At 47.7% G+C, this 23,569-nt stretch overlaps 1 protein-coding gene across 1 annotated transcript in view; it reads left to right on the forward strand.

Annotated features, from left to right (window-relative positions):
- The window catches only part of LOC130284897 (carboxypeptidase O-like), a 239,466-nt gene that overhangs the window by 180,422 nt on the left and 35,475 nt on the right, over window positions 1–23,569 (forward strand). The window lies entirely within an intron of this gene.

A 23,569-nucleotide genomic window follows, 5' to 3' on the forward strand; every position in this document is an offset into this window, starting at 1 on the left:
TTAAAATGTGTCCCCCATCCACCATGCAGCGTGCACCAATGTATTAGGTAGTTGTGCTGGCTATGTTTGTGCTTTTTTTTGCAAAGCAAGTGAGGGACTGACAACCCTATATGGCCGTGCAACCCTCCCTGTTCACAGGAGGATTTAAAATTTGATAGTGGATCCATGTCACCATATGGCCATATGCCCAGCAGAGGTGAATAGAGTGAGCATGTTTGGGGTTCATCAAAAGTGAGGCCACCTTCGCGTTGTGGATAGGGGACACATTTTGATTTTAAAAAAAATGCATTAAGAGCCTTAATATTTTTTTACCAAGAGTGCTGCTGCGAACCTTTTATTTGTACACTGTGTATTTGCTACAGAAGCATGCACCTGTGTATTAGGTAGTTGTGCTGGCTATGTTTGTATGTTTTTGGCTATGTTTGTGTTTTTTTTCATTGCTTTTAGCATATAGTTGTTGGAATCAAATAAATCCTTATATTTGTGAATGTAAGAATAATATTTCTGATTATAATATTAGTGCAAAAGGGTCATTTTATTGGGAAAACTGTAAAAGGAAAGGAGACACTAGGATCCTGTACCTCTAGCCTGGATACAAGATGAGTTACGGTTGGGCACAAAGGCATACAGGTTCCATACAGCATCCTGCGGCACAATTGCCCACAGATGTTGCAGCTGGGACTGTAGATCCTGCCTCACTTGTAGGTAGAAGCCAGTTTGCCAAAAATGCTTGATTGGTTAAAAACCTGATGACCAGGCTGGCCAGAAAGTGATGCAATCTGGTAGAGATACTCCTGGCCTGTCTAGGCAGTCTGGAGCCTGTTCACCATGTGCACACATCCTCACGTAACCACTGCTCACAACACCTCCTAACAGCTTAGTCAGAACAGCCTAGAAGAGGACGAGAAATTTGTCAAAACAATCCCCCTGCCTCTCTTCTTCAATAATGCGTCCCTGACTGTCTGATGGGCTGCTGGGCAAAATGTCTTATAATGTGTCATACAAGGATATCTTGCAGTCATTGATTAGAGATGAGCAGGCCAAGCCTGGCAAACTTAGTCTCTCTCAAAACTTTAGGGTTGATTCAGCTTGCAGAACTTTGACTGGCTTAGCTCACACAAGTGTGGTAGAGGGTGTGATGCAGGACAGATGGTATTACCCTAGAGGCAGATGGCAGTAACCCCTTGTGTTCGTGACGCCAGGATGTGCTTTATCATCTATACCACCGGAAGGAATACCGCTGGATCCTGGGCCATGCACGGGGGCAAATAATGACTCTGATGCCAAGTTACAGAACAATAGCAGCTTTACAAAGTCAGACAGATGTAGCAATCTATACAGCTTGGCTAGGCCAACAGAGGTGACCAGTGACTTTAGGGCTTGCTGGGACTTATAGTGCACTTGGGCGATTTGCATGCAGACCACGCTGACTTGAGACAAGTTAACTTGACTGACTTGACTATGACAGACTATGAATGAATTCACCCCTTTTGTAGCTTACCAGGTTTTGACTGGACCTGTTGGGCAATTGACTTGAGAATCAGTGGCTGCTGGACTGACTTTAGGCCTCCTCTGGACTCAAGACACACACCTAGGCTTGACCTCACTGCAACTCAGCACAGACTCTAAGAGCCAAGAGACTGAAGAGACTCCTCCCAGGGCTTATATGGGGGACACTCTGGTGGGGTCCCATAGGTCACATGGTCACTGGTACCTCACTGGGTAACAATCACATGACAACTGGTTTATCACATGTCACTTGTTCTTAAAGATATGACACATTGCAGGTATAATACACTGGATAACATATATACAAATTAATATGCAAGGGGAACAGATGCAGGGGGGACCAGGGGACACTGAAGGGAGGCTGCCTGACAGGGCAGCAAGGGTACAGGGGTACAACTCCTGTACTTAGCTACCACACAAGCCTGGAATCAGTGCTATTATTAGCAGAAGGCTAATGATGTCTGGTAGTAGTGAAGGGGGATAACTTTCGTCAAACCGCCCACCGGAAGTGAAGTGACAAGTGCCCCGCCCCCTTTTCTTGGGGATACTTTTCGTCAAACCGCCCACCGGAAGTAACGTGACAGGTGCCATGCCCCCTTTTCTAACAGAGCCTCAACAGGCATCATGTCACGCCCCATTCCATTCATAACTTTGCTCCCCTTTCTGCCACAGTCACGCACAGTTTGCTTTTTAGGAAGAAGGCTGCCTTGTGTTATTCCAGACAGAGAAGCCTGTATTAGGGCCTCAGTACAGCAATTTGCCACGTTATTCATTTCCCATTGTATAGAAACAGCTATTGTAGCATGGGTCTCTCACAAAAGCTCCACAAGCTGAACATTCTCATGACTACCAATTAAATACATTCCAGCTGTACATACCAATTAAATACATTCCAGTTTGTCACGTTATTCATTTCAGTGTACATATTTCACCAGAGTCACCAAAGTGTTTCATTTCAAGCATTTTGTCTGTTACTTACTTGTGTTCTCTAGCAACCTTTTTATTGTATAAAATTAAGCTTTATATTAAATGAATGGGACCTGTTCATGTAAATACTTTAACTCAGAAGCCTAAAATACACCTACTCTAGTATTTACTATGTGTTCATATATGTCCTGTTATTATTACTGTCATTGATAATAATAAATGGATTTATTTATGTATTATAATTATATAACATCATCAATATAGTATTTTCTTTTAGTTTATATGTTAGAACTATTTGTATGATTGTATATATTTTGCTTCCTTATATTTGGAACAATACCTGGTTGCAATGTATATTATTGGGGATAATATTTTCCAGAATCTTTGTCATGTATACAGTACCTAAAGCACTTATAGAGCGGCATAAAATAGGTGTAACTGTAAGTTGTGAACTTTGAGAATATCATGGTTTACAAAGAAAGAAAATAAAAAACACAGACTGCTCCAAAGGGAAACATTGTAACCGTTTGTAAGGTTGCAAAAAGACTTCAACCTAGAGACACAATATTAAGTAGTGGTATTAATATTATGCTTGATGGGACATAATATCAGGCAGAGGTATTAATATTATAGCTCATGGGTCACAATATTATACCGTGTTATTAATTTTATGGGTCATGGATCGCTATATTAGGAGGCTGTATTAATATTATGGTTGATGGGCCATATTAGGCTGTGGTATTAAAGTTATGTATTGTACGATACTATAAACGATCTGTTTTAGATCCCACACTAAAATAATTCAAGATTCCTTACATAGAGGCTTCTCTATTCATTGATATAGCCTCTACATACACATCTATGTTACTTTTTAGGGGTGTCTAATGTGAGAAATGGGGGGATTGACTGTTGGAAAACGCTTTGTTTATACAGCTGTTCTGGGATACAGCTATGTACGCTGCTTTTGCACAGTTTTTAAGGGTGTAATAGAAAAAAACTGCCTGTACCTTGTTTTCACTACTTTTTATTTTCACTATTTATTTTCCTTACATTTGGACCGATACCTGGTTGCGCTGTATATTATTGGGTGTAATATTTTCATAAATCTTTGTCATGCATACAGTACCTAAATCGCTTATAGACCGGTATAAAATAACTGTAGCTGTAAGTTGTGAACTTTGAGAATATCATGGATTACAAAGAAAGAAAACAAAACCCAGCATGCTCCAAAGGGAAACATTGTAACAGTTTGTAAGTTTGAAAAAGACTTCAACCTAGAGCCACAGTATTAGGCCGTGGTATTAATATTATGGTTGCTGGGACACAATATTAGGCAGTGTTATTAATTTTGTGGCTCATAGAATGCTATATTAGAAGGCAGTATTAATATTATGGCTGCTGAAATATATTAGGCAGTGGTATTCATGTAATGACTGATGGGGCACAATATTAGGCAGTGTTATTAATTTTATGGGTCATGGAATGCAATATTAGAAGGCGGTATTAATATTATAGCTGCTGAAACATATTAGGCAGAGGTTTTCATGTTATGACTGATGGGGCACAATATTAGGTGTGGTATTTATGTTATGGGTGATTGGACACAATATTAAGAGTTAGTATTAATTTAATATTATGGCTGTTGGGGCACAATATTAGGTGGGGTATTAATGTTATGGGTGATGGGGCACAATATTAAGAGTTAGTATCAATTTAATATTATGGCTGTTGGGGCACAATATTAAGAGGTAGTATTACTTTATTCCTGTAAATGGTGTTTAAATTTACAAATGTACAAAAGAAAACGTCTTATTCTATGAAATGTGTTTGTTATATGTATCAAAAACTATAGAAAAGACACATAGTAACAGTTTGTAAAGTTGAAAAAAGACTTCAACCTAGAGACACAATATTAGACAGTGGTATTAATATTATTTTTGATGGTACATAATATCAGGCCGTGGTATTAATATTATAGCTACTGGGACACAATATTAGGCAGTGTTATAAATTTTATGGGTCATGGAACGCTATATTAGAAGGCGGTATTAATATTATGTACAATGCTATAAATGAAACACTTCTCATGACTCTGGTGAAATATGTACACTGAAATGAATAACAAGACGAATTGTTGTACAACAAGTACGGTGCTACAACAGTTGAAATGTATTTAATTGGTAGTCATGAGAATGTTCAGCTTGTGGAGCTTTTGTGAGAGACCCATGCTACAATAGCTGTTTCTATACAATGGGACATGAATTGCTGTACTAAGACCCTAATACAGGCTTCTCTGTCTGGTATAACACAAGGCAGCTTTCTTCCTAAAAAGCAAACTGTGCGTGACTTTAGGTGAAAGGGGAGCAAAGTTATGCATGGAATGGGGTGGGGCGTGATGTCACAAAGGGGCGTTGCCTATTGAGGCTCTGTTAGAAAGGGGGTGTGGCACCTGCCACGTTACTTCCGGTGGGCGGTTTGACGAAAATTATCCCCTACAAAAGGGGATGGGGCACCTGGCACTTCACTTACGGTGGGCGGTTTGACGAAAAGTATCCCCCCTTCACTACTTCTGATGCCTGAATAAATAAATGAATGAAAAAATAGAGAAAGTATCAGGAACACTGAGATTACATCAGGGTATCCCAGCATACCTTGCAGCCAGCAGCAGGATCACATGACCCCAGGTTAACAAATCATTGCTTTCATTATGTGACATACAGCTCCCAGGCCAATCAGGAGACAGCATAGGGGTCGATTTAAGAGGCTGATAAAACCCTATGGAAGAAGAAAGCACACGTGCAAGGGGGGCCTCCAGCTGCTCCAGAAAGTCCAATTAGAAAGTTAAAACTTCACCTTTATTATAGCATGTTTAAAAACAGAGGATATCCATGGTGGAAATAAAAAAGAAGGAAGAGAAACCGACGCGTTTCGAGCCTGTACTGGCTCTTAGTCGTGGCACATAATATATCGGGCAAGTGCCCCCTTATATAGTGTAACTCCAAATGACCCCAAACGGAAACCACAAAGCCCGGATTCCGGAAGGGTAATGACGTAGATCAAAGGTAAAAACACCTATAAAACCTGGACTGAATGGGTGGTCATGTGCTAGGTGAGTGCGTGATATTTAACACTACGTGTGCGGAGGCCATGTCTGATTCATATGTACTAACACCGGCAGCATAGCGTGGCCCATATGTGGGCATAATTATTCAAACCTGTTTAGGTTGCCAACCGGTTGTACATGTATAAAGGGGTCTTATATGGGACATCAATTAAAACAAAAAAACGCATCCAAAAAACGCATGGTGTGAATACTCTGTTAGGTGTGTGCACAACACTTGGTCCACAATTAAACTATATGTGGAACTATACCATGTCCTTATAGATCTATAAAGATAACAATAATTATCGCATATCCATGCACACATGGACCATGTGCACCAAGGGCATATACCACAAGCATCCAATATAATATATGTGGCAATGTGCGCGCATGGGTATCTTCAAGCCACAGTATGCCCTTGAGTCATGATAAATAAACCACAGTGTGACAAGATAACATGTGTTGTAGAAAAACCGCAACAGTGAACGGTTCCCAAAAAGAAAGAAATAATTTTTTTCCTCTTAAACGGAGCATATAAAACCTGTCACATGTCTACAACGGCACAGTATCAATCCCAACCTATCATGAAAGAGGAAAAACCTGTAGATTAGAATAATGTATGTTTTGAGATATTCTACCATTAAATGTTAGTTGGATGTAATAATATTCATATCTAGTCCCATATAGCATACCTAGTATTGTGGTGTGAAAAACCGCATCTATAACTAATTATAATAGCAGCACATGAACTATATCCATCATGTAACCTACGTCAAAAAAAGGGGGGGGGGGAAGGGGGGGGAAGGAAGGAAGGGGGAGGGCCAAGAAAAATATGTGGAATTACGAAGGTGTACCCAAGTCATAACTAGAATATTTGAAAAATAGTACCTTCTCCATGGGCATACCTCTAGTAAATATACATCAGGTCATGTTTTGTATTCATGCCGGTGGGGAAGCGAGAATCCAATACAAGGATCCAATATGCCTCACGGGACCTGAGCTTCGCCATTCTATCTTCTCCCCTCTGGCATGAAAACATCTGGTCTATTACTGTAACTCTGAAACCTCTAGAATCGCTCTGATGTTGCTCTCGGAGATGTCTAGTTAGCCCGGATACAGAGCGATTACTCATGAGGGTGTTAGTAGTGCACCGAAAATGTTCAGCGATACGTGTTTTTAACTTCCTCTCTGTACTGCCTACATAATGTTTCTGGCAGCTGGTACATGTGACCAGGTACACTACATATGTGGAGTTACAGTTGACTAGCGTTTTGATGGGGTATGTCTGGTTTGTAACGGTAGATCCATGGTGGATAGTATTGTGTGTTCTCCGGGACACGGCCCGCGCCTTGCCTGCCTTGCTCTCCTGCAACTACGGAGCTCCTGTATCCAATACCGCACAGTGGTGAGCTTAATCCCTCTTTTTTCTTTGTTTTTTGATAAAACCCTATGCACTGCATTGTGGCCACCATCTTGGATAGAAAGCTTAGAGAGAGCAAGCTGAGCGGTGGATTGACCTCACACAGTGACCTACTGTCACCTCCATGCATTACTGTGTCCAGTTGGTGCATAACAGATCCTAGCATTGTCACTGCAGAATGAGACCATAAAAGCTATCACATTGCAAGACAAAGCAAACTAAAAAAAAGCATTGGGCTGACCAGTATATTAACAAAAATATACTTTAAAAGTGTTTAGAGTGAACCTGGAATACACATGTTAGAACAAGTTACATGTGTTTTCCGGGTTTAATCAAACATATAAGCCCTGAATTATCAAAGTGTGTGAGAGAAAAACTGGAATATGCATTTTAAACCAAGTTGCCTCTATTTTCGCGGGTTGAAAGGGGCACTCTTTTTTTTTTTTTAAATCAACTGGTGTCAGAAAGTTAAACAGATTTGTAAATACTTCTATTTCAAAATCTTAACCCTTCCAGTACTTATCAGCTGCTTTATGCTACACAGGCAGTTATTTTTCTTTTTGAATTTCCTTTCTGTCTGACTACAGTGCTTTCTGCTAACTCCTCTGTCCATTTTAGGAACTGTCCAGAGTAGGAGCAAATCCCCATAGCAAACCTATCCTGCGCTGTACAGTTCCTGACATGGAAAGAGGTGTCAGCAGAGAGCACTTCCTGTGGAACACAGCAGCTGTTGGGTGTGTCTCACTTCCAGAGTTGTCCAGAGAGAGAGGAGAGAAGGAGTTTTTTCCAGCAACCTTTTCCCCAGGAGGGTGGCAGACTCCTGGGAAGAGCCTCCTGCTATGGACCCACGGCCTTCCACCTCCCGTACTAGGCCGGCGGGGGGTGGGAGTGAGAGAGTTACGGCCGATTCCAAGGACGGGGTCAGAAGATCCAGCAGGCTCCGCAGTAATGTGGAGCCCACTCCCCCGTCCATCGCTGGAAACCGCAAGGCATACGGTAGGAAGATAACTGTTGTGTCTTCAGGGACTGTTTCTAATGTTACGGAACCCCAGCAATGGGGGGTGAAGGGACCCAGGGAGTCGCTTGCCACGTTTGGATCCCGCATGCAGGCAAAGCTGGTGGAATACGAACAGCTGGGAAAAAAGCTGAAAGTGTTAAGGGAGGATCTGAAGTTTGCCCGCTACCAGACAGATAACTCTGCCAAGGCCATGAGGGCTAAGTTTGCTGCTAGAGTGTGCGAGCTGAAGGGAGAGGAGCAGGAGGTGGTGAGAGCCCGAATGCAGATCATAGAGGGAGCGGATATGTTTAAAGAAAAATTAAAAAACGAGGACCGCTATAAAATCATGCGGACCCCTGTGAAGGAGGAAGAGGATAGCCAGGGGGAGGAAGAACACCTGTGTGATACAGAGGAGAAGATGGAGGAAGGTGGTGAGGGAGATGGCGGCAGTGAGGGTGATGAGAGTGAGGGGGATGTGTGTGATACCCCGTGTACCCCTAAGACCTCTGTCACCCCAAGTGCAGAATATATTAACCCTGCCCAAGTCGCCTTACCAACCACCTCAGAGGAAAGCGACAGTAGTGATGGCGGTGACAGCGGCCCAGTCGGTGGGGGGCTCCTGCGGGCCATAGTGATGCAGGAGTCACCCACCCGTCTGGAAAATTTCAGTTTTGGCCAGGACCTGGGCCCTGAGGAGAGCCAGAAGAAGAAAAAGAACAGGAGGAAGAAAAAGGCTGAGGAGCAAGTCATGTTTGTTTTCTCCCCTATCCAGCAGTCTGGGCCACCTGAGAAGTTGGTTCAGACTGCTGGGCCCCCCACCCTGCCAGATCCAGTTTCTGCTGTGGAACGGGACCAGCACGGGGGGTACAGTGCTGCATCCAACATGGCCGTGGGTGCTACAGTCACGCATCCTGCTGGTAGGGAAGAGCAGGATGGGTTAATGGTGGGTGTCCCTGGCATTGTTATCAGCTCTGCAGGGCACTCCCCTGAGAGGGGGGGGAGTGTCCAGGCACCGGGACCCGCTGCTGATCCCGTGCAGTCAGGCGCAGTGTGTGGCATGGACGCTGTAGGGATTTCCCCTGTGAGGGAGGAGGGTCCCTGCAAGTCAGTGGCAGGTGGAGGGGCAGAGGTGCGCTTGGAGGGGCAGCCTCGGCCTCAGGATGTGATGTCTGCGGTGACATCCCACATGGAGGAGGAATCAGCATCGCCGACAGAGATCCAGCTAAAGCATGTCCTGGCCAGCCCAGAGGTAGTGGGTGAAGCAGCGGCTGATCCCAAAAACACTGCTAATAAAACCAAAAGCAATGTCACTACAAGGTGTGTGAATGATGGGAGTAGTAGTGCTGTGGATGAAAGGAGTGTATGTGGGAGTGATGGTGGAGTGAATGTGAGGAGTGGTAATGGAGTGAATAGGAGGAGTGGTAGTGGAGTGAGTGGTGGTGGTGGATTGAATGGGAGGAGTGGTGGTGGTGGTGCGGATGGGAGGAGTGGTAGTGGAGTGAATGGGCGGGGTGGTAGTGGAATGAGTGGGAGTGGTGCAGATGGGAGGAGTGATAGTGGAGTGAATGAGAGGAGTAGTAGTGGTGTGTATAATAGTGACGTTTGTGGCAGTGCAGGTGGTTTAGGTGGGGCCGTAGGGACAGGGTCTGGTCCGGCTGCCCCCTCGGTCGCCAGGAGTTATGCCAGCGTGGCGGCCGGGGGTTCAGCGGGATCTTTACCTCCTGTATCTGGTGACGGTCAGTTGCAACGGCGCCTCCTGGAGGCACTAAAGAGAGGAGAAAGGACGCTCCAGGTAGAGGGAAAGGAGATGGACCTATCTTTCTGGGTGGAGAGACATGGTCTGGGAGCATTCCGACAGAGAAATGGGGAGACTGTATGGTCCCTCCAGACACCCGGGCAGGAGGTAGGTCGCAGGAATGTGGCCCGTCTGGTCTGGAAAGGCGAAGATGCATGCCCCCAAAGGGGCAAAGTGGTGGAGCTTCTCTTCCAGATGGGTTTCAGGGCTAGGGACATCTTTGCCCTGATCCACCCTTTCGGCTCCTCTGAGTTTGACGTCAGCTTTGTTAGGCCGGAGGGACTAGATCTCTTCTGGTCTAATTATGAGCTGGTGAAAAACGAGCCCGGATGGCGAGATTTCGCTGTAAAAGCGGTATCTCGCCAGAGTATGGTAAAGAAAGTGACCGTTTTGACCCGTAACGAGTCACTTTCTTGTTATGACATTATGACCTGGCTGGGCAGGTACGGGGAGGTGACGGACATCCCCCGGAAAAACTTTGATGAGCACAATATATGGTCTGGGGCCTGGACGTTTTCCGTCCGTCTCAGGCGTTCCGGGAACACTGTCACCCACATTCCTTCGGCCGCCTTCCTGGGACGCGACAGAATTCAGATCTTCTACCAGGGGCAGCCGAAGCTGTGTCACAGGTGTGGTGACCCAAACCACTTTAGTGCCAACTGCACTCAGCAGATATGCGCCCTCTGCTGTGGGGTGGGTCACCTGGCGGCCACCTGTGGGCAGATTCGGTGTAACTTGTGTGGTGACTTAGGTCACCCGTTCAGCCGGTGTCCGCGCTCGTTCTCTAATGCTGTGACCGCCCCGTCTGGGGAGAGCCTAACAGTTGCCCCGGCGGGGGAGGGGACCAGTGGAGGAGAGGGGGCACCAAAGCCAGTGAAGGAAAAACATAAGACCCCCTCTATGCGGAGGCGAGAGGAGAAGCGCAGGTTGGAGAGGGCCCTTGAGAATGCCCAGGTGCCAGGGGTAGCTCGGGGTCCCACTCCAGACACTGGCTCAGAAGGAGGTCAGAATAACTCTGAGGCTTTGGGTGAGGCCAAACTGGACGAGGAGATAGGGAGACTGCGTAGGGAAGAAGGTCAAGATGCTCCTTCCTCCAGTCATACCTCTGAATCCGAAACTGTGGATGAGGAGGAGGAGGAGGGGCAGACAGTAAATGGTGGCCAGAAAAAGAAGAGGAGGAAGAAGGGTAAGAGTAAGGTGGCGCCGTCCTCCTCTTCAATTGTAGCCTCAGACCATAGAAGGAACAACTCAGTCTCTGACCCTCTGATCGTCCTTTCGAATCGATATGAGGCCCTCGGGGATACCATCTCCCCTCCTCTTCTCGAGGGTCAGGAGGCAGTGCGGCCTCCAGGAGGTACCGAGCCTCCTTCCTCTGGGGTAGTTTCCTCAGGGGGAGAGGTAGCACCAGGTGCCGGAGGTAAAGATCCTGGTATGGATATGTCCCAGAGTTTAAAAAGAAGTAAAGGGTCTTCCTCTGATTCCGATGGGGGTGGAGGGAAGGAGAGGAAGAAGGTTTAAGGGGTGAGGCCATCTAACTCAATCACCCATGATGGCGGCACTCACCCCACTGACGCTGGCATCTATTAACTGTGCCAGTATAAAGTCAGATACGGCTAGATTTGCAGCCTTTGATTTTCTCGGCCGTGTTGAAGCCGACATTTTCTTTTTACAAGAGACCAGGTTGTCAGATCTTGCCTCTCTGGCAAAAGCCAGGAGAGAGTGGAGGCGCGGTCCCTCCCACTGGTCTCTTGCGGCTGAGCCGTATAGTGGGGTGGCGGTCTTTTTTTCCGCTCCTGTTGAATGCAGACGGGTTATTGAGCTAGAAATGGGGAGGTGCCTGATCATTGATGTCTTCATGAAGGGACAAGAGCTCCGGCTCATTAACATCTACGCCCCGCAAACTAAGCGGGGCCGTAAAGATCTCTTTATGAGGATTAAGCCCTTTCTTTTTACGAGTCGGCAGGTGATCTTTGGAGGGGACTTCAATAATGTCACGAGGTCCCAGGATAGGAGAGGCTCCAATGGTCCACTGACTTGCGATAGTGTGGCACTAATTAGCATAACTAGAGAAGCTCGCCTAGAGGACGCCCACATCCGGAGCCCCTCGGGCCACACGGGTTTCACCTATCATCAAGGTAGCCGTAGGTCTAGAATAGACAGGTTTTATTTAAAGGAGGAAGCCGTCTCTTCCGCAGTGTCCGTGGTTGAGGTGGAATTCTCCGATCACTGTATGATTTTGTTTTCCCTGAATGTTTCAGAGACCCCCCGGATGGGTAAAGGTTATTGGAAGCTGAATTCGTCCCTCCTGGTGGAAGCGGAGGTAAGACAGTCCTTTGAGGATTTTCTTCAGAGTCAGGTACCTTTACTGGATCTTTGTAGTAATAAGCTGGAGTGGTGGGAGATATTCAAGAAGCGGGTTGCGGGGTTCTTCCGCCAGCTCTCGAGCCTCAGGTCCCTGAACAGGTATCGCTTATATCAGGGTCTGAGGAGGAAACTCGAGCTTCTTGTCTCGACTGGAGGTAGCCGGGAGGATATCTCCAGAGTGAAATCCTTGCTGATGAGGTGTCAGTACGATAGGCACGCATCTTTGGTTTTTGAGAGGGATTTCGGGAAGTACCGCTCGCCCGACCCTTACAGAAACTGTAAGATGTCAGTGAGTAGTAAAGTCATTTCAGGACTGATCGATAGTACAGGATCTCTGAATCGGTCCAGATCAGGGATTTTGGAGGTCGTCAGATCCTTCTACTCGCACCTCTTGGGAAGGAAGGATCTAGATCGAGACGGGATGTCGGTTTTCCTGGCTGAAACCTTTCCTGAGCCAGGGGTAGACCCCTCTCTTGATGTTTTGGCAGAAGAAATCAGGGAAGAGGAAGTGAGACTGGCGATCGAGGGGCTTGCCCCTAAGAAGTCGCCAGGTCCGGATGGCTTAACATCCGAGTGGTACAGGACCTTTAAGGAGTCTTTAGCTCCCCTCTTGACTGAGGTATTCAATGAGTGTCTCTCCTCGGGTACTCTGCCGAAGTCAATGAGGAGGTCAGCCCTGATTCTCCTGTCAAAGGGTAAAGATCCTAGCCGGATTGAGAATTGGAGGCCCATAGCTCTTCTCAATACGGACAGGAAGCTTCTGGCCAAGATACTGTTTAATCGGCTGGTGAAGTTTGCACCCCGGCTCCTTTCGGGGGCCCAGCACTGCTCTGTTCCAGGCCGAGGCACCTTAAGTGCTGTCCTCAGTGTCAGGGAGGCAGTGGAGCGGAGTAGTGCGGGTCTCTGGAAGGGGTACATGCTGTCCTTGGATCAGGCCAAAGCATTTGATCGGGTGAACCATGACTACCTCTGGTCCGTCCTACTGAGATATGGCTTACCGAGTACTTTTGTTAATTGGCTTAAGATCTTGTATGCAGGGGCAGAGAGTTTCCCGCTTGTGAACGGTTGGTCTGGCCGCTCTTTTGAGGTGGGGTCCGGAGTCCGTCAGGGTTGTCCTTTGAGCCCGCTTTTATACGTGTTTGCGATCGATCCCTTCGTCCGGAGGGTAGATTGTGGGCCGTTGGCGGGAGTCGGGATGAGTCTGGCGGAGCTGGAGGTCGCCCAGAGAGTGGTGGCATACGCTGATGATGTCACCATTTTCGTGTCCTCAAGAGAGGAGGTCGATGTGGTGATGTCAGAAGTGGACCGCTACTCTGAGGCATCCGGGTCTAAGATCAACCGGGATAAGTGTGAGAGTCTCTGGCTGGGAGGGGGAGATCCCACGTTTGATCTCCCGGACACCCTTCCAGGGCCCCAAGAGTCAGCAAAAGTTTTGGGCATCACTTTCGGCCAGGATGATTATCCCACCAAAAACTGGGACGGTAAGCTCCAGGATGCCGCTCAGAAGGTGGACCAATGGAAGGGTTGGTCTATGACCCTCAGGGAAAGGGTACACCTGATCAAATCGTACCTGCTCCCCTTGTTTATCTATATGGGCAGTGTATGTATCTTGCCAGAGGCTTACTACACTAGGGTCTACAGCCTGTTTTTCCAACTGTTATGGGGGAACAGGATGAACCTAGTCAAGAGGGAGGTTACGTACCGCACGAGGAGACTAGGGGGTTTATCTATGGTAAATCCTGTGGTGTTCTTAACAAACACCTTCTTGAAAGCTAACATCTCAAACCTCTGGTCAGAGAGGGCTCCTCCGTGGGTAATCTCCTGCAGGGAATGGTTTCGGCCTTTCTTCCAGGAATGGGAGACAGGAGGGCAAGTGAAGGACCTCCGTACGCCACACGGATATCTTCCGGCTTATGCTACCCCAACTCTGAAGGCGATACGTCGGTGGGGTCTGGGAGTGTGGGAGATCAGGACCCAGTCAAGGCAGTTCCTTGACAAACGGGTTCTGTTGACCCACTTCCAGAAGCCTCTGGCGCTCAGGGACTGCCCAGGTCGGGATCTGAGGGTGGGGTTGTACCTTTTAAACATGAAAAGGATCCCCCAGAAGTTTTGGGACTTGGCCTGGCGCTGCTTTCAGGGGAAGCTATATGTGAGGGACAATTTGAAGTGTAGGAGCTCTGATGACCGGGGATGTCCCAGAGAAGAGTGCGAGGACATGCTGGAAAGCATGGACCATTTCCTCCTTCATTGTCCCTTTAATATAGGGGTCTACAACCGGGTGGGTGCTTCCATTGGCTGGAGTCAACTTGCCGGCCTTACCTATCCGGAGTGGGCTTATGGGGCATTCAGGAACCTGGGTGGCCGAGACCGGGGCACTTTATTTGTAGTCAGCTTAGTAGTTAGGTACTACACGTGGAACGCACGGTGTCTAGTATCTACACAGCGGAAAGTCCTCTCCGAGGTGGAGGTCTGTAGGAACATCACCGGTGACCTCGGGAAGATCAGGTCTTTGGAGTATGGCAGTCTTGGTACCAGCAGGGCTTCTCTCCTGTGGAGAGGTTTTTCATTTGATGTGCCCTAGGTACTAGACCTCTTGGGTAGAGTACCCCTTTTTCTGGTTAGGGATAGCAATGTAGGGACAGAGAGAGGGTGAGTGCAGGGTCAGTTTGTTGAAGGGATAACAGTAGGGTGAGTCGTAGGGAAAAGTTAGTGGAGAGAGTTTATAAAGTAACATCAGGATTGCCATCCTTCTTCCTGGTGGTGGGCTATGCATGTACACCGTAGTCTTTTTGTTTTGTTTTCAGAATATGGATTGCGTAAAGGGCTTACAGGCGACCGAACTTGGGCCTAAGGTGGGTTGTATTGTTTTGTATATGTTATGTTATGAAGTTGTATTTGTATAGTTGGTTTTGGGTATAGATTAGGTTGGGTGGGGGAATTGGTGGGTTGGTGGATGTTTGGAGGGGCTGGCATGGGTCAGTTGTGGACTGGACTCGATATCCATGGACTATGGACTCTGACCCATGTCAATGTGGGTGGTTGTGTGGGTAATGGGTTAGTCTAGTGTAGGATGTCATGTGTTTTGTAGGTGTATATTTTGGTTTGTTGGTGTATATAGTTTATGTATGTATTTGCATTTAGGTTATGTATTTGTGTTTTTATATTCGTATTGTATATATTATTATATAGTATGGATTGGTTATCTTATTTGAGGGGATGGGGATAGGCAGTCGGATCAGATTTAGTTAGCATTTTTATATTACTTTAATTTAATATTGGTTGTATTATGGTAGTGTAGATTAAAAAAAGGGTGTGTATGTGTATGTTTATGTATGTATGTATATGTATATATATATATATATATATATATATAAATATATGTATATATGTGTATATATGTGAGGGAAAAAATTTAATTTTAGTAAAAAAAAAAATATATATATATATATATTTATATATATATAAAAAAACATATATATAAAAAAAAAAAAAAGGGGGGGGGGGGTGGTGGTGGTGGTGGGGGTTTTGGGGTGGGTTAGTTGTGAATGTAATGTGTGGTTGAGTTTTACCAAGTCTGGTTGTTTTTTTAGTTAAAGCTAAGTAAAGCTATTTTTATATTTATGTAAAGAATGTGTGGGTATGTGTGTGTGATAGTATTTTTGATAATTTATATGTAGGTATAATGTTATGTGTTTAGTTAGTTTAGTTAAGTTGGGCTGGCCAGTTAGGCAGGTTTTGTTGTGTTGTGTTTTGTTAATGCTAGTTAAGCCTGTTTTTCTGTTTTGTTAAGTTTTTATATATTTATAATAAAAAGAGCGTCAGCAGAGAGCGCTTCCTGTGGAACACAGCAGCTGTTGGGTGTGTCTGACTTCCAGAGTTTTCCAGAGAGAGAGGAGAGAAGCAGTGTTTCCTACAGCCTTTTCCCCAGGAGGGTGGCAGTCTCCTTGGGAGAGCCTCCTGCTATGGAGCCCCAGACTTCCACCCCCCGAACTAGGCCGGCGGGGGGTGGGAGTGAGAGCTACGGCCAATTCCCAGGACGGGGTGAGAAGATGCAGCAGGCTCCGCAGTAATGTGGAGCCCATTCCCCCGTCCGTCGCTGGAAACCGCAAGGCATCCGGTAGGAAGATTACAGTTATGTCTTTGGGGACTGTGTCTGATATTATGGATCCCCAGCAATGGGGGTGAAGGGACCCAGGGAGTTACTAGCTACTTTTGGTTCCCGCATGCAGGCAGAGCTAGTAGAATATGATCAGCTGGGAAAGAAGCTGAAAGTTATTAGGGAAGATCTGAAGTTTGCCCGCTACCAGACAGATCACTCTCCCAAGGCCATGAGAGCAAGGTTTGCTGCCAGGGTGTGTGAGCTGAAGGCAGGGGAGCAGGAGGTGGTGAGAGCCCGAATGCTGATCATAGAGGGAGCAGGCATGTTTAAAGAAAAATTAAAGAATGAAGACCGCTATAAAACCATGCGGACCCCGGTGAAGGAGGAAGAGGATAGCCAGGGGGAGGAATAGTGCTTGTGTGTCACGGAGGAGAAGATGGAGGAAGGTGGTGAGGGAGCTGGTGGCAGTGAGGGTGATGAGAATGAGGGGGATGTGTGTGATACCCCTTGTACCCCTAAGACCTCTGTCACCCTGAGTGCGGATTACATCAACCCTGCCAAAGTTGCTTTACCAGCCACCTCTGAGGAAAGTGACAACAGTGATGGCGGTGACAGTGGCCCGGTCGGTGGGGGGCTCCTGCGGGCCATAGTGATGCAGGAGTCACCCACCCGTCTGGAAAATGTCAGTTTTGGCCAGGACCTGGGCCCTGAGGAGAGTAAGAGAAAAAAAAAGAAGAAAAAGGCTGAGGAGCAGCTGAGCAACTGAAAAGTTGGTTCAGCCTGCTAGATCCCACTTCTGCCGCAGGTGCTACAGTCACGCGTCCTGCTGGTAGGGAAGAGCAGGATGGGCTAATGGTGGGCAATAGTTATGCGGCAGTGTGCAAGGGGAGCGGTTCCCCGAGTATTGTGGGCAATGTAACCAGCCCTGCGGGGCACTTCTCTGAGAGGGGGGGGGGAGTGTCTGGGTGCCTGAGGTGTTTAGTGAGATCACACAGTGGTAGTGGTGTGAATGGGAGGGGTGATAGTGGAGTGAATGAGAGGAGTGGTAGTGGTGCAGATAGTAGGAGCAGTAGTGGTGCAGATGGGAGGAGTGATAGTGGTGTAGATGGGAGGAGTGATCGGGAGGAGTGGCAGTGAAGTGAATAAGAGTGGTGATAGTGGAGTGAATAGGAGGTGTGGTAGTGGTAGACCATAGAAGGAACAACTCAGTCTCCGACCCTCTGATCGTCCTTTCAAATCAATATGAGGCCCTCAGGGATACAATCTCCCCTCCGCTTCTCGAGGGTCAGGAGGCAGTGCGGCCTCCAGGAGGTGCTGAGCCTCCTTCCTCTGGGGCAGTTTGCTCAGGGGCGGAGAAAACACCAGATGCTGGAGGTAAAGATCCTGGGATGGATATATCCCTGAGTTTAAAAAGAGGCAAAGGGTCCTCCTCCGATTCAGATGGGGGTAGATGGAAGGAGAGGAAGAAGGTTTAAGGGGTGAGGCAATCTAACTCAATCACCAAGGATGGCAGCACTGACGTTGGCATCCATTAACTGTGCCAGCATAAAGTCGAATACGGCTAGATTCGCAGCCTTTGATTTTCTCGGCCGTGTTGAAGCCAACATTTTCTTTTTACAAGAGACCAGGTTGTCAGATCTAGCCTCTCTGGGTAAAGCCAGGAGAGAGGGGAGGTGCGGTCCCTCCCACTGGTCTCTTGCGGCTGAGCCCTATAGTGGGGTGGCAGTCCTTTTTACCGCTCCTGTTGAATGCAGACGGGTTATTGAGTTAGAAATGGGGGGGTGCCTGATCTTAGATGTCTTCATGAAGGGACAAGAGCTCCGGCTCATTAACATCTACGCCCCGCAAACTAAGCGGGCCGTAAAGATCTCTTTATGAGGATTAAGCCCTTTCTTTTTACCAGTCGGCAAGTGATCTTTGGAGGGCACTTCAATAATGTTACGAGGTCCCAAGATAGGAGAGGCTCCAATGGTCCGCTGACTTGCGATAGTGTGGCACTGATTAGCATAGCTAGAGAAGCTTGCCTAGAGGACGCCCACATCTGGAGCCCCTCAGGCCACGCGGGTTTCACCTATCAAGATAGTCGCAGGTCTAGGATAGATAGGTTTTATTTAAAGGAGGAAGCCAAATCTTCCGCAGTGTCCGTGGTTGAGGGGGAGTTCTCTGATCAATGTATGATTTTGTTTTCCCTGAATATTTCAGAGACCCCCCGGATGGGAAAAGGTTATTGGAAGCTGAATTCGTCCCTCCTGGAGGAAGGGGAGATAAGACAGTCCTTTGAGGATTTTCTTCAGAGTCAGGTGCCTTTACTGGGCCTATGTAGTAGTAAGTCAGAGTGGTGGGAGATATTCAAGAAGTGGGTTGCAGGGTTCTTCCGCCAGCTCTCGAGCCTCAGGTCCCTGAACAGGTATCGCTTCTATCAGGGTCTGAGGAGGAAACTCGAGCCTCTCGTCTCGACTGGAGGTAGCCGTGAGGATATCTCCAGAGTGAAATCCTTGCTGATGGGGTGTCAGTATGATAGGCACGCATCTTTGGTTTTTGAGTGGGATTTCTCGAAATCCCGCTCGCCCGACTCTAACAGAAACTGTAAGATGTCAAATGAGTAGTAAAGTCATTTCAGGACTGATTGATAGTACAGGATCTCTGAATCGGTCCAGATCAGGGATCTTGGAGGTCATCAGATCCTCATACTTGCACCTCTTGGGAAGGAAGGATCTAGATCGAGACAGGATGTCGGTTTTCCTGACTGAAACCATTCCTAAGCCAGCGGTAGACCCCTCTCTTGATGTTTTGGCAGAAGAAATCAGGGAAGAGGAAGTGAGACTGGGGATCAAGGGGCTTGCCCCTAAGAAGTCGCCAGGTCCGGATGGCTTAACATCCGAATGGTACAGGACCTTTAAGGAGTCTTTAGCTCCCCTCTTGACTGAGGTATTCAATGAGTGTCTCTCCTCCAGCACTCTGACGAATTCAATGAGGAGGTCAGCCCTGATTCTTCTGACAAAGGGTAAAGATCCCAGCCGTATTGAGAATTGGAGGCCCATAGCTCTTCTCAATACGGACAGGAAGCTTCTGGCTAAGATACTGTTTAATCGGCTGGTGAAGTTTGTACCCCAGCTCCTTTCGGGGACTCAGCACTGCTCTGTTCCAGGCCGAAGCACCTTAAGTGCGGTCCTTAGTGTTAGGGAGGCAGTGGAGCGGAGTAGTGGGGGTTTCTGGAAGGGGTATTTGCTGTCCTTGGATCAGGCCAAAGCATTTGATCGGGTGAACCACGAGTACCTCTGGTCCGTCCTCCTGAGATATGGCTTACCGACTACTTTTGTTAATTGGCTTAAGATCTTGTATGCAGGGGCAGAGAGTTTCCCGCTGGTGAATGCTTGGTCTTGCCGCTCTTTTGTGGTGGGGTCTGGAGTCAGTCAGGGTTGTTCTTTGAGCCCGCTTTTATACGCGTTTGTGATCGATCCCTTCGTCAGGAGGGTAGATTGTGGTCCGTTGGCGGGAGTCAGGATGAGTCTGGCGGAGCTGGATATCGCCCAGAGAGTGGTGGCGTGCGCTGACGATGTCACCATTTTCGTGTCCTCGCGAGAGGAGGTCGATGTGGTGATGTCGGAAGTGGACGGTAAATCGGAGGCATCTGGGTCTAAGATCAACCGGGATAAGTGTGAGAGTCTCTGTCTGGGAGGGGGAGATCCCACGTTTGATCTCCCGGACACCCTTCCAGGGCCCCAAGAGTCAGCAAAAGTTTTGGCCATCGCATTTGGCCAGGATGATTATCCCACCAAAAACTGTGATGGTAAGCTCCAGGATGCCGCTCAGAAGGTGGACCAGTGGAAGGGTTGGTCTTTGACCCTCAGGGAAAGGGTACACCTGATCAAATTGTACCTGCTCCCCTTGTTTATCTGTCTGGGCAGTGTATGTATCTTGCCAGAGGCTTACTACACTAGGATCTACAGCCTGTTTTTCCAACTGTTATGGGAAAACAGGATGAACCTAGTCAAGAGGGAGGTTACATACCGCAAAAGGAGACTGCGGGGTTTATCTATGGTAAACCCTGTGGTGTTCTTAACGAACACCTTCTTGAAAGCTAACATCTTAAACCTCTGGTCAGAGAGGGCTTCTCCATGGGGTACTCTCCTGCAGGGAATGGTTTCGGCCTTTCTTCCAGGAATGGGAGACAGGAGGGCAAGTGAAGGACCTCCGTACGCCCCATGGATATCTTCCGGCTTATGCTACCCTGACTCTGAAGGCGATACGTCTGTGGAGTCTGGGAGTGTGGGAGATAAGGATCCAGTCAAGGCAGTTCCTTGACAAACGGGTTCGGTTGACCAACTTCCAGGAGCCTCTGGTGCTCAGGGATTGCCCAGGTCGGGATCTGAGGGTGGGGTTGTACCTTTTAAACATGAAAAGGATCCCCCAGAAATTTGGGGACTTGGCCTGGTGCTGCTTTCAGGGGAAGCTATATGTGAGGGAAAATTTGAAGTGTAGGAACTCTGATGACCGAGAAGAGTGCAGGGACATGCCAGAAAGCATGGACCACTTCCTGCTTCATTGTCCCTTTAACATAAAGGTTTACAACAGGGTGGGTGCTTCCATCGGCTGGAGTCAAATATCCGGCCTTACCTATCCGGAGTGGGCTTATGGGGCATTCAGGACCCTGGGTGGCCGAGACCGGGGCACTTTATTCTTAGTTAGTTTAGTGGTTAGGTACTACACATGGAACGTACGGTGTTTAGTGTCGACCCAAAAGAAAATCCTCTCCGAGGTGGAGGTCTGTAGGAATATCACGGGTGACCTCGGGAAGATCAGATCTTTGGAGAATGGCAGTCTTGGTAACAGTATGGCTTCTCTCCTATGGAGAGGGTTTTCTTTTGATGTGCCCTAGGTACTAGACCTTTTGGGTAGAGTACCTTTATTTTAGTTAGGGACAGTGTTATAGGGATAGCGATAGAATGAGAACAGGGTTAGTTTGAATGGAGGGATAGAATTAGGGAAAATTGTAGGGGGAGTTAGGGAAAGAGTGTAAAATTATTTTGAATGTATCAAGTCTGCCATCCTTCATCCTGGTGGTGGGCTAATGCATGTGCACGCTAGCTTTTTGTTTTGTTTTTAAGCTGATATGGTATGGAGGGCTTACAGGTGACCAAACTTGGGCCTAAAGTGGGTTTTGGTTCAGTGTGTATAAGTTGGTTGGGAGGTGTGCTAGGTGGAGAGGGTGTGCTTGTGGGTGGTGGTGTTCATCTTTGGGGGACCTGACATGGCTCAGTTAAGGACTGGCTTTGTGAACTGTAAGAACGGTATGGACTCTGACCCATGTACAAAAGGGGTGGTGTGGGTGAGGGTACAGTTTTAGTGTAGGGTTTTTCCTAGGGTTTTCTATTGATTTTGTAGGTGTTTTCTGTAGTGCATATATTTTGTTTATATTATATTTTATTTATATAGTATATTTAGTGATTTTGTACCTATACTGTGTTATATCTATATTGTTTCATATTGTTTCATGTTATAGCGTTATGGTAGTCGGACCAGTTGTTGTGTTGATATGTGGTTTTGTGGTCATGGCTTAGATGGAACACGTACTTACAAACGTACGTTCTAGCAACCTACCCAACGGTCTGAGGTGTGCCAAAACCATAAAGCGTGGGCACGCCTATAGAGGGCATGCCCTATTGAGAGAGCTAAATAAAATGGCGGGTTAGGGGTGGGTTTCGCACAACGCCACATACGATTGCTGCAGGAGGGGGGGATTTATAGGAGACCGACCCCTCCCACAAATACAGCCCAAGGGCTTAACACTTGTGGTCGTGGCTTAGATGGAACACGTACTTACAAACGTATGTTCTAGCAACCTACCCAACGGTCTGAGGTGCGCCAAAATCGTAAAGCGCGGGCAAGCCTATAGAGGACAAAAGACAACATGTTTAGGTAAAGTATTTATTTGACAACAAGCAGTTTACAAAGCCAAATACATAAAAACATGAGCCACCTCAACATGTGGGTTGGGAATGTACCTGGCATAACAAAACGACTTCCACCTACCCATGGCCTTTATTAAACGTGCAGGTACTTTGTGCTGGGAAGCAGCTGAGGCTGCCCCCATGAGCAATGAATTACCCGAAATGACCTTCGGGTCATGTCCAAGCACCGCGACTAGGGTGCAGACTTTCTTGACAAAGCAGGAGGTGGACAACGGCCGCTGGCCTACCGGGAGCAGCGGACTACTAGGAGAGGCGAGTGCTTTGGTGGCCAGGAGGGTGTCGAAAGTCACCACCGGACACCACTTGTGCCCCGTGGGAAAGAAGGCATCTCAACTTTGTGTCGTGAAGTCTTGGTGGAGGTGAGTGTGAGGACCCTGGTGTGACCCCTACTGGACAACTGACTCCTGACCAACCCTATCCCGGTGTAGGAGGAGTGTGTGAACTCCCCGGGTCGTAGGAACCCTTAGAAGCCCATGTAGATGACCGCTTTGATGACTAAACTCAGAAGGAAGCCGAAGGGGGAGGAGTCCAACATATCGGACATCCCCCTGAACAGCTCTACGGAGACGGGAACCCTGGAGGGGCCCTTAGCCGGGGATGCGTAGCTGATGCCCTTCAGTATGGCCTTTATCGGATGTGCAGCAAACAGCGAGGGAGCACCCGGTTGCTGCATGGCTGTGAAATGTTGAATCCCTGCTAGATAACCCTTGATGGTGCTGTGGGACAGTGCCAAGGAAGAGTGGCAAAAAGCAACGAAACTTAGTAGGGAAGGGATGTAACCGGTATTGTCCTCTGGTTGTGCGGCCAGAAACTGCTGATAAGCGTTCCAGGCTACCTGGTAACGACTTCTGGTGCTGGCTGAGAGGGAACCGGTGACGAGGTCATTGGCTATGTGTCTGAATCGGGTTAGTCCATCACTAGCGACTGGAACAAGGGTACCGGTGTGCCGACTGGATCCGCCCCTGGTGACACCTGGAAGAAAAAACCTGTGTTAGCCTGTGAGAGCGCATCGGCTGCAATGTTGCGTGTGCCCTCAATAAAGGTGGCAGTAAACTGAAAATTGTGCTGCAAGGACAGGCAGACCAACCTCCTCAGAAACCTCATAACCTGCGAGGACTTGGACCTACCCCTGTTAAGGATCTCCACTGTGGCCTGGTTGTCACATACGAACGTGACCAGTTGACGAGACCCACCCTGCCCCCATACCTGCGCTGCCACTATTACGGGGAAGATTTCGAACAAGGCCGAGCACGTAGCAAAGCCCGGGATTTGCCTGACCTGCTGTGGCCACCGATCGGCCAACCAATGATCACCGCATATAGCAGCAAACCCTATTGTCGAGGACGAATCGGTAAAGACCCTGGGTGAGGAGTCTGAAGCTCT

The sequence above is a fragment of the Hyla sarda genome, chromosome 8 (genome assembly GCF_029499605.1).
Source record: "Hyla sarda isolate aHylSar1 chromosome 8, aHylSar1.hap1, whole genome shotgun sequence".
Classification (NCBI taxonomy): domain Eukaryota; kingdom Metazoa; phylum Chordata; class Amphibia; order Anura; family Hylidae; genus Hyla; species Hyla sarda.